The sequence below is a fragment of the Triturus cristatus genome, chromosome 5_2 (genome assembly GCF_964204655.1).
Source record: "Triturus cristatus chromosome 5_2, aTriCri1.1, whole genome shotgun sequence".
NCBI lineage: Eukaryota > Metazoa > Chordata > Amphibia > Caudata > Salamandridae > Triturus > Triturus cristatus.
In genome coordinates, this window is record NC_140588.1 from 654,154,794 (window position 1) to 654,166,784 (window position 11,991).

An 11,991-nucleotide genomic window follows, 5' to 3' on the forward strand; every position below is an offset into this window, starting at 1 on the left:
ATTTTCACAGAGGAGGAGGAGCAGTGGGGCGTGGGCAATGACTGCAAATCTCACATGAGATTAATAACGAAGATCTCTTCCAAGAGTTGGTAAAAGAGGGGTCTGTTTCCCGCCCAACCCTAGCGCTCGCCTCTGGGGGACAAGGGTCATTCCTAAACCCGGTTTAGCTGGTCAGAATATCGCGGATTACCCTGGCCACCCTGTTGGTTGAGGAGGCGCATTGATGGGCCATTCACACCTGAGAAATGGGCATCCAGGTGCACCTTGCTCCTCGAGGCTGAGTGATGGCACCTGGCTGCTGACACTCCTAGCAGGTGGTGCAGAGGCCACGGTCTGTCCCCGCAAGTGGGCACCAGTCTGGCGCAACTCAAGCCGTTTACAGCTAGCACCTTCACACGGGCTCACTCCGTACTATTAAAGAGCTCCGCGTGCTGCCACGCCATTTTACCTTATTTGATGATGCTGTGTTCCAAAAAGACTATGTTAGTAAACATATATCCTCTGGCGTTGTTACAGAGATACCGCCTGTCTCTTATCGCATGCTCTTTTCTCCACCTTTGACATCCCTGGGAAATCAACTTGCTGCACTCAACATCCCCAAAGTAAGAATGGAATATCCCTCGGCTCCAAGAGGGTAGCTAGCACTGGCAATGCTTTAGTTTACTGCCCCAACAGCAGTAAAAGGGAACATTTTCCTTGCTTACCCAAGGACCCCTGGGCAGACATCCCTGCTACCCTAATGCTCACCCCTCCCACTGTACATTTTATGTATAGCTCTGACATCCTCCATCTAGTGTACCCGGAGTTTAAAGTAAGGGCAGGATTGACTAGGTTAGTGGTGAGGGTGATGCATTCTAGGGACTGGTGACAACCATGGGCCATAGTTTTTTAGGTCGAGCCTGAGCCAGCACGTAAGTGCTGCTCTGGTGATCTGTTGTAGGTAGAGTACGGAGGAGAAGCCCTGCCCATATTTTTCATTGGCTTGTGTCTTTGTCCTTTGTAAATACTGGTGTTTGATTCCTTAATAGGCTTATTAGTTACTCCTTAGTACGTCCACGTAATAATTTGTGTCTTTCCATGGCTACTGGCCCCTGTACTTGATTGTTACACGGTACGTGTACTTTTTTTCTTTATTGAGCTTCTCCTACATTGCGCATGACGACCGATGTGCTTTGCTTACATTCAGCGCACCATGCCCTCTTTCACTTTCAAAGCAGCCAGGACAATGGCAGCCGCAATGCCATAGGTCTCGCGTTTTTTTCTAACGGAAATCTCTCGGCTTTGGCCAGTCCCAATTAGTGCCGATTACCCACCACGGCACAAGCAATGTTTCTTCTGTCACATATTTTTATGGAGTAAGCGAAAGTATCCAAACAATGGAAGTATCGGCACGCCTGTTTTTGTACCTTCCTTGAAAAAAAAGTCAAAAGACAATGGTTGCAAAGGCTATAGCGGTGTGCCCTTTAATGAAGAAAAATATTTGTATGAAAAAATATGTCGTCCTTAAAACGACAACTAATGACCTGTAAATTAAAATCACGTTTGTATGACATCCAGTTAAGCTGCCTCAATGTCACAGGGGTCCTCATAATCCCCACTCGTCATTCTAACTTGTGTAGATACACAATATACAATCGTTGTTTGATGGAAGGTCAAATGAACCAATGGGTAGAGTAAGCGCCACTTTCTTTGCGACAGCTGCTTGTTGCGGCCAATAGGACTGAGAAGAAGTGAGGCTGGGGCTTGCTGTCTGAAATTTAGGTTGAGGTGGAGACCGGGATTTGCGGGCTGCACTACAGCCAGGCACCCTAAAATAATCCGTTTTTGTTGTTTTTGGTGGATAGGGGACTCCGTACCTCACTCAGCCCTCAAAGCCCCTGGTCTGCAGGCGAAGGTGGTCCTTCATCATGGACTCTTCAGCTCGTCTTGATATTGCCCTCACGCCGATTGGCAGAGCTGAGTCATGCACCACGGCGGCTCTCCCTGCTGCAGCCGCCTTTGGGTGATGTGAGCCCCGCATCATGGCCGCCAGTGGATACACGGACCTGTGGGAGAAGTTGCAGTCTATGATGCCTTACCATAAAGGTCCGGAGCAGGCTCCAAGAGGAAGCTGTCAGATGATGAGTACAGCGACAATGAGGAGCCACGACTGCCCCTCTTCTGCCTCTCCACTACCAGGACGAGAAGGCGCACTGGGAGAAGCACAGGATCCGACAGATTTGCCTCTTCAGCCCGGAAGAGTGCGCCCGCATCGAGAACTGCATCCACGAGGTGGTGCATGCCAACAAGAAGGTCCTGTACAAGGAGCACACCCTGGACTGGGCTCCGATGCACAACAAGTACTTTTTTGGGGAAGGCTACACTTATGGGGTGCAGCTACAGAAGCACAGGCGAAGGCAGGAGTGGCTATACCCCAAGGGTGACGTGGATGAGATCCCCGCCTGGGTTCACCAGCTGGTCAACCGCAAACTGGAGCATCACCGGGTCATCCCCGAGGGCTTTGTTAACAGCGCTGTCATCAATGATTACCAGCCTGGAGGCTTCATCGCCTCGCACGTGGACCCCATCCACATCTTCGATCGGCCCATTGTTTCTGTGTCCTTCTTCAGTGACTCAGCACTGTGTTTTGGCTGCAAGTTCCAGTTCAAGCCAATCAGGGTGTCCGAGCCTGTGATGTTTTTGCCTGTGCGAAGGGATATCGTCACCATCTTCAGGTCAGAAAAAATGGGGTTACTGTCATGCTGTGGGAGTGAAGATGGATCCTCTGTGTATGGTGAAAGTGATGGGTAATGTCATTTTAAGTGCCAAAAGCCTAAAACATTTGTGATCATCACTATACAGCAATGCATGTCATAATGTAGTCTTTCGTTAATATCGAGCCCCCTTAAACTCGGCACCTGTAACACTTCTTAAGGAAAGCGCAAAATGTGATTATCAGTCTTCTTGGCAGACGGATAGATAGGAGGATCACAGTCCTTGAGTTAAGGTGGTATAAAGGCCCACTGCCCTCTGGTAAAGAAATATATGCCCACTATAAACAGGGGGGAGCATAATTCACCACTTTGATTGTGAGGAGGGTGGTGTGGGACTCACCCTCTGAGAGTCAGCTCACCATGCTTGCGCACAGTTAATTCCCTCAAGTAAAGTGGGGCTTGGGCTGAGGGTTACCTGGCTTACTTATCTTGGGATGGCATGGTCATAGTTATTGGAAGGTGGGAAAGTATGACCAAGTCCATGGCGAGTGTACTGTGGGCTTTACATCCACTATAGAGTCACTCCCAGTTGCTTGGTTGTCATTTCCTGGTGATAAGAATATCATTACTATATACATATAAAATTGTTATTGTTCAATCACAACTGACTATCTAGAGTTGTTTGGAGTGACACTGCGGTTTTGTTTTGCTCGTACTCGCAATGATATTATGCAATGCCACACTGCACACTCCAATCACAGAGAGGACAGGAAATAGCCCCCTCCTCCCGCTCTTCCTCCTGAGCCACAACAGTGTACAGCCGCTGTTGTAAATTGCAACTTCGATGTGATTAAGCATTTACTAAAGACATGAATTCTCCTCCCTTACACATGTTCCTTTTGTTATGTTGACTGAAGTCTGGACTCCATTTTGTATTGTCATGTCTCCACGTGCTCGACACGAGGAGAGTCTTATCTCTGTGTTAGTTGCTCTTGTAATCTGCCTAGTAACAGTCTATAAATAGCTCCTTTGTCCATCTGGCGCATGCCCAGAACTGACCACATCTGTTATCAGTTAGCCTTGCTTGACCATGTTTTCCCGGGCTCAAGGAGTGTGTCAGCTCCGCCCACATATTGATTCAGTATCGAAAATGACCATAAATGGTAATGTTCTTCGGCCTCATGTTGTATCCACCCACTTATGAGCCCCTCTATTGTGTATAAAAGGGGACCATGTACGCAAGTTCTTTGTGCTACTCTATGCAATACTGAAGAGTGTTGTGTGGATTGTAGGACCACCCTTAAGGGTTAATAAATGCTGTCTTTGTACTTTGCAGTTTCCGTGCCAACTTCCTTATAGATTCCATTACAGGAGAGCGAACCCTTGTGTCCTGCGGGCCTAGCTGGGGCCTGTATTCATCACCGCGGCCCGTGGAGGGTGTTCCATGGGCCGGAAAGGCGGGGCGACTTTCGTAGCGCGCCCTGCATCGCAAATTGCGATGCAGCGCGCGCTACGAAATTAGTTTTATTTATTTAATTGTCTACTTACCTCCAATTATCCATATTCCGGTTTTTAGTACACCCCACGCTGCCCCTCCCCACCTTTCCGCCCCACGGAACTCCCTCCACGGGCCACGGCTGACAGTGTAATCACAGAGCGAAAGGTGTTGGAACACTTTGTTAGTGTTTATAGCTCGGATCATATGTAACTCTCACTTCATACTTTGTGTCTTTGCAATTTACAACACTTACTCATCTTCTTCACTGCACTATTTATCACTACTTTGAAGATGTTGGAGGCCGGTCTTTTCCTCTGATATTTACAATATAACAAGCGGTCAAGAAGGCCCCTTATTGCAGTGCACTAGGTCTCGCATTTGCGAGAGTTTAAACTGATTAGTATAGTAAATGCAATGCCTTTAATTTATGTTTTAAACCCCGAAACATGAATAAAAGGTTTTGTCCTCTACAATGCCATTATCAAAAACTCGCGTGAATGCGAGAACTATTGCATTGCAAATGCTTGTTTAGAACACTGGTCAATATTAGAGTGCTTGAATCTTTTCCAAACCTATTCTCTTTCAGGTGACTCCATGTTTCTAAATTTCTAAATTTACGGACATTAGATTTACTATTGTTTCTCGCTAATACATCCAAAATGTTATTCAGAATACTGCCTAATAGCTTACATCATTTCTGTTCACCACTGCATTTTTGCTGGTTGTCTCTTCAGCGCCAGAGCACCCTTTTCCATGGCCATTGATCTCTGTTCACTACTCAAAATAAATAAATACATGAATACATCACCTGTACGTATCATTTTTTAGCAATCAATGGTGTATTTGGGAATTGTAAACACTTGGCATGCACAGACGGCATGGGATCGGGGACTGCAGGCCTGTTGTGTGCTTTAGAAATTCATATGCAATCCCAGCTTGAGAACAACTGTCTTAGCAGTGATGTTTTCAATAAGCTGCAGCACCTTTGCCCCCGCAGTGCGTGTTTTCTACTTCGCCTCATCCTTTCAACAAAGGCTATCCTTCTCCATCTCTGCTGTGTGATAATCATGCCATGAATAATGAGGCACTACATCCCACTTCCAGCTAATTATCAGCACAGCAAGAAGGCATTTTCAAAAGAAAGGCGCACGCCCATGGCTCCTAGTTAAGTGATAGAACCGGAGAGCATGTATCGCCCCCAAAAAGCTTATTTTCAAGAGAATAAAACGATGCTGTGTTGGGGAACAATTATATTTTTTGGACACAGCATTAGAATTGACAAACATGCATCATTTTGCAAACACGCTCCAGCACAACGAGCTGCGCCCGTGTTAAAGCGCATTTTAGTCAAGGAATAGATGTAAATCCGCCGTTCACTGTGTGACATAAATGAAAACATGAGATGGGCGCAGTGTGATTGTTTTGCATTGCAACTTCAAAGAGCTGTGACCTTAATGCTTGTTATTCTTATCAGAGCTTCTCCTACTGGGCTTGATCCGCACAGCCCAGGAGAATGAAAGAAGAATGCACAGCGAATAGCGATGCTTTTTATGGAGTCATCCCACACTTGATCTTCCATTCTACAGACCATTTGAAGGTAGATTAGGGATACCAATTCCACGAAGTTTGGCTGTTTTCTTGTCAAATCTCAATGCTTTGTACCTTTTTCAACTGCAGATTTCCTCGCTGATTCCTGCTACCAATGAGCCCTTGTTTATGTTGCAGGCTTTTTTTGTATTCTGCCTCTGTGGCTGCCTGCATCTCTCCCACCGGGAGGCATTTTCATGCAGTCATTTTTTTCTTTGAATATATGCTTACTTATGTCACTCTTGTACCGATTGTTCCCCCTCTGAAGAGAATATCATGGCTCCTAATTCCAAAAATACATGATTGTATTGTTCGAGGTTCAATTTTCATTGAAGTATGTGCGCATCGTAAAAGCACTATCTATTCCATAGTATTTCAGAGAATATAGCTTTGAGAGATTTGAGGTCCAAACATATGCCCTCTGGCCACAGCACCATCCAGTTTCACTATTGCCAATTGTGATGTACATGACCTTAGCAGGGGTGGCTCCTCCATGTGTGCGGAGGAGCGTCGCCCCACTTCGAGAAGCAGAAACATAAAATAGTAATAAAAATACAATTTAAAGCAGAAGGTTTTGTTTGGGGAAAGGCCGGTGGGCGATCCTGCTCGAGGGCAGGGGAGGAGTGGCTTGCATACTCTGAGGGCGCTGACTGTTTGGTCATCCCCAGGGCCAACCAAACCAGTCACACGCACTCTGTATTTTGTCCAGGGGTGGCTCCTCCATGTGGGCGGAGGAGCGTCCCCCCACTGCTTTCTCGCCCAAACCAGTCATACGCACTCTGCATTTTCTCCATGTAGGCTGCATGCCAGTGGACTCCCCATAGATGCCTGTGTGGTCGGCGTCCCAGCCAATCACAATGCTGCCACTGCAGCATTGTGATTGGCTTAGGGGAGGGGAGGGAGGCTGCCTACTTCCTGTGAGGAACAGAGATGACGCGGGACAGGACCAGGCCAGCTAAGCTAAAGTAACCTTTTCTAATATTTAAAATTACCCCCTCATGGGACTCCCACCCCGCGTGACCCCCACACCCCACCACCCACGAGTTATGCCAGCCCCAGTTGATTTTTTCCATGTAGGCTGCACAGCCTACATGGAGAAAAGGGTCTGCCCATAGATGCCTGTGTGGTCTGCAGCTCAGCCAATCACAATGCTGCCATTGCAGCATTGTGATTGGCTTAGGGGAGGGGAGGGAGGCAGCCTGCTTCCTGTGAGGAGCAGAGACGATGCAAGACGATGCGGGACCAGACCGGGCCAGCTAAGTTAAGGTAACTATTTTTTATATTAAAAATTACGCCCCCCCCTCCTGCGCAACCCCTTGCCCCCCCCACCCACAAGTCATGCCGGCCGTGACTGGTCCTCAGAACACATAATATGGGGGAGCAGAATAGAGTGCCTTTAGAAGAAACATGGGGATATTGAGAGTGAAACAGGAATACAAATGCATGTACATTGAAAACTTAATCGAGTGTTAGAGGTGATACTGCAACTATGTGAATGATACTATGTTACTATTAGTGTAGGATGCCCATATTTTCAGACAATTTCAATAAAGTTTGCATGAAACCATGATTTGACTAGTATTGTTTTGTTTGTCATTTGTACACATCACAAATAAATTAACATTTCAGATTAGAGTGCGGCCAATCATGAAGACATTTAGGAATATGTACAGCAGTACTCCCATTGTACTCGTATTCCTTTGTGAATTGCCTCGAACCATCTGAATAAAATGAGGCTATTTATATAGAGTGAGTAGAAATGAAAACAACTGTGCCTTCTTTGCCCTTTTACTAATAAGAAATTGGATGTTTTGGAATGACTCACAAGGCATGTGAGATTATTAAGTGTATTACCTACTATATGCATAAATACTTTTGTGAATCGGGTCAGTGAAATAGTTCATGTTCCCTTCAATAAACATCAATCTCAAAATATTAGACGAACTCCCGCATAAGGCTATTAATATAGCCTTATAGCCCGCCGTAGCGGGCTATACCGGCTATTAAAGGCAGCGGGACTTTAATAGCAGTATAGCCCTGCTACGAAGGGCTATAAGGCTATTAGAACATTCTGCCACTAGAGGGCAGAATGTTCTAATAAATTAACCAAAGGCTTCTCGAAGCTCGAGGGGATTTAAATCCCATCGAGCTTCGAGAGGCTTTTGTAAAACATTGGAATGTTGCTCTGCGGGCCTTTACCGGCCTGTAGAAGCATGGAGCACTCCATTGTCTACAATGGAGTGCTCCACATTCCAATGTTCTAATTAGACTTGAACATCCCTTATTGCCAGGAAGTAAAAACTATAAAATTATTCCTGTGGTAAAGGAGCTAGACTTTAAGCACCCAATTGACAAAGAAATCTGCAGTCTCCCCCATTGCGGTTATGCCATATATATAGTCAGATCACTTTCTAATCAAGTTTTCACTCACAGAAGTGACCCTACGTAAGCCTCAACCTATCACTGGCAATCGCTCCAGAAATTTGGCCTGTGTTAATATGGATTCCTTTTGTAGTTGTTTCGCAAACTCTCTGCCTGACTCTAAGGACAATCTCCACAGACTGAATGAGGGGATTCTGAACTGGCTGACAAAATCCAGTGATCCTTTGCTCCACTTCGTAAAATAAGGCCACCCAGACCTAATGATGCCTCAAAATGGTTTTCAGATGATTTGAAGTCTGCTAAACAGCAATTATGCCATGCAGAACGCAAGTGGCGGAAAGGTTATTTTACAGATAAAAAAGCAGTCTATCTGTCACCTTTTAAACAATATAAAAAGCTTATCCCACAATCTAAATCTAATTAACACTCAGCTAGAATTATTAAATCAACCAATAAATTGAAGCAAATCTTCAAAATTGTAGACAAACTGTCTGATCCTGATGGAGTCACACTAACAATTACTCCCATGCAAAATCTATGTGAGACTTTACATTCTTTCTTTCTCAATAAGACCGTTAACATTAAAGCCAGCATACCTTCCATTCCTCCTGTAACTACCTCTCCCACTTCCAACTGCAACTTCGATCACTGTGTCTATCCTGCCTGCTATCAGTAAAGAACGTCTAATGGACCTCTTGATTAGGGTAAAATCAGGCTCACTGAATGATCCTCGCCCCCTGAGGTTTTAAAGACAGTTTTTTTCCTGTTTTCCCGACCCAGCCCTTGCATTTCTCAACAAATCTTTGAGCCAAGGCGTAGGGCCCAGCTCATTTAAGGAGGCAACAGTGATCCCTTTATTAAAGAAAGTTGGTTATGATCCTTCGATTCTAAAAAACTATCACCCGATATCTTTATTCCCCTACTTAGCGAAGGTACTCGAGGCCCATGTAGACAACTTTATTGGATTCTTCATGGAGACAACTAAATTTTTTGACCCTCACTAAGCAGTCTTACGGCCTGCTCATTCAGCCGAGACAATCATTCTCTGAGTGGTGTAGCATCTCTGTAAAGCAGTTGGTAAGGACATCGCTCAGACATTGCTGCTCTTTGATCTCTTCGCAGCTTTTGACACGGTCAACTGTGATATCTTGGTTGACCGGGTCGAAGCCGCAGGCCTTCGAGGCACTGCATGAGACTAGATCAAGTTCTTTATGACTCATCTCTTGCAAGCAGTCAGGTTCTCTACGTTCTGCTCTTCTATGGCCAATGTGTCCTGTGGTGTTCCTCAGGGTTCGTTTTCACCTCTTCTTATTAACTTATACATTTGTCTGCTGATACATTTTCTGAATCAAAGGAAGGTTAGGGTCTACAAATATGCGGATGACTTACAACTAATTTTCACCATGGACAACAGCCCGGAATGTGTTACTTACCTTTGGATGAACGACAATCAATTCAAACTTAATTCCAATAAGACGAAGATTGTTGCCATAAAAAATAAGCTTGAATTATGGAGACCCTCAATATGGCCAGCAATCATGGGCTCTCCCACGTTGCCTAAATAAATATGTGAAGAGCTTAGGAGTCCTGATAGATGATAATTTTACCATGATGCCTAGAGTTGAGGCTGTCATTTCCTCATTTTCTTTTCAAATCATGAAAATCCAAAAGATCAGCAAACGTCTTTCCTGTGAGGCTCTTATGCAAATAGTCATTGCACAAAACCTCTCCAGGCTAGATTATGACAATTCTCTGTATCTGCGTCTTCCTAAGTGCTTAAATCGCAGTCTTCAGATGGTAGAAAACCAAGCTGCCAGGCTGTTGTATCATCAACCTCGTAACTGTGACATTACCCCCTTACTTAGTAAGTTGCACTGGTTGCCTGTAGAAAAGTGTTCCTTATGTAAGTAGGGCTGCCCCATTTTTAAATCACTTCAGATGGGCAGACACTCTTTTGTTACTGCCCATATTCAAAGACACATTCCCAGGCAATCTGAGGTCATCTTACGCCAATGTTCTTACTTTCCCTACTTTTAAAAGCAAGAACATTGGTGGATCCTGGTTTGCAGTTATGGCTCTTTGCATTTGGAAGGCTCTTCCTTTCGAAATCAGGTTCAGTTCCTGTTACACTGCATTTAGGAAGCTCCAAAAGACATGGCTCTTTAGGATGGCATATGAGTAATGACCTGTTGCAAGGTATGTTTCAGCTACCTCAGCACCATGAATCCAGTTGGTGAATGTGGGCTTAAGAAATTATTTAAACATAACATAACATAAGATATACCTTGAAAATATAAATATTGATAAGGCATTTATGGATTATGGCAAATATATGCTAAGTTATCAATACTTTCCTTCAGAATAATTTCATAGTCGATTTATTGACAATGATATTTTGATTGCATAGTAATACTATTCTGACATACAAAAACATCAAGGATCTATCTTCTTATATAAACATTCTTCCTTCCCTGTCTTCCCCGGGGCACTCTTCTAGTAGACACTGTTAAAGCAGACCAAAAGGAAAACAAATCACCACACACAACTATTTAATCACCTAGAACTCATATATGGCCCTTTAGTTATGGCCTTGTGGTTCTCCATCTCTTCCATTAATTAATCTATAATATAACCAATCAAGCAAAACCATGCTGTTTGAACTTGGGTAATCCACATTCTTTTCAACATCTATTGGGGACAGTGTTTGGGATGCTAAGTCTAATGAATAAACCAATTCTTGATATGCTTCTGTGCAGCCCATTTATCATGGTGATACCAGTCGCCTCCATAATTTATCTCGAAGCATATCTTTGTGATCTTATCTCAAGCACACTCTAAATAATTTAGCATTTGATTAGTGAATTCTGAACCGGTAGTAAAATTATAATTCAAATACAACTAAGGAAGAGGAAACTGGAAACACACCATCAACAGATATTTCTACATTAATAGTGGACAGGACCCTTTGGCTTCCAAATTGTAATACTCTTTCCAAAAGAAACATTGTACAGATCACCCCTGATCTGATTTAGCTGTCAGGCTCATGATTATTATGTATCTGACAATTTTTGGCAGTTTTCTGGAAGAATTATTGTTTGAAATAAAACATACAATGCATATATCAAGGACCCCCTGCTATAACTCTAGACCTCCTAGGGCAGGGCAATAACAGCTTGAGTACAAACACCCTGGACAGTCAAATTACTTCAAATCAATGGCTATTTATAACAACAACAACATCTTCAAGTGGGAACTCAGTGCACACAAATGCCTATATTAAAACCATATATAGATTGTATTTAATTTAAAGCACAAAGGATATATAGCAAATAGTACAAATGATGCAACATGATTTCAATGAATGACGCTAAAATACATTACAGAATAAATACAAAAATTAATACAAAACATTATATGGTGGAACAGACATGATTACATATAGACAGAAAAGGTGGTGGCTGTAACAGAGATCTTCTCAACGCGCGTTTCGATGCTAAAAAGCACCTTTATCAGGAGAGCCACGTTTTTTTCCTTTCTATGTAGTCAAGAATTCACTGATACAGTATTGAGAATAGCGGCAAATATTAAAATGACATTTTGACTGAATAATGGATAGATCGAGAGACAGTTACCACCGAAATCCAAGGGGTAGAGCTCTAAAATAATTGTCACTCGGTAAAGTGCTGAATATGTCTTCAAGATATGGAAAAAAGGTTTAGAAGCTGAGCCCCAGTGTCGGCTATCTTAATGCTCCGTGCCTGATCATGGTAGGAATGAATGAGCTAGTATTTTCAAAACTTAAAAAAATTACTATTGAAAGTTAGAATATGA

The 11,991-nt window shown here is 43.7% G+C and overlaps 1 pseudogene; it reads left to right on the plus strand.

The window, feature by feature from the left end:
• Positions 1–2,021: 2,021 nt before the first annotated feature.
• LOC146829117 (RNA demethylase ALKBH5 pseudogene) lies at positions 2,022–2,790 on the plus strand (annotated as a pseudogene).
• Positions 2,791–11,991: the final 9,201 nt, after the last annotated feature.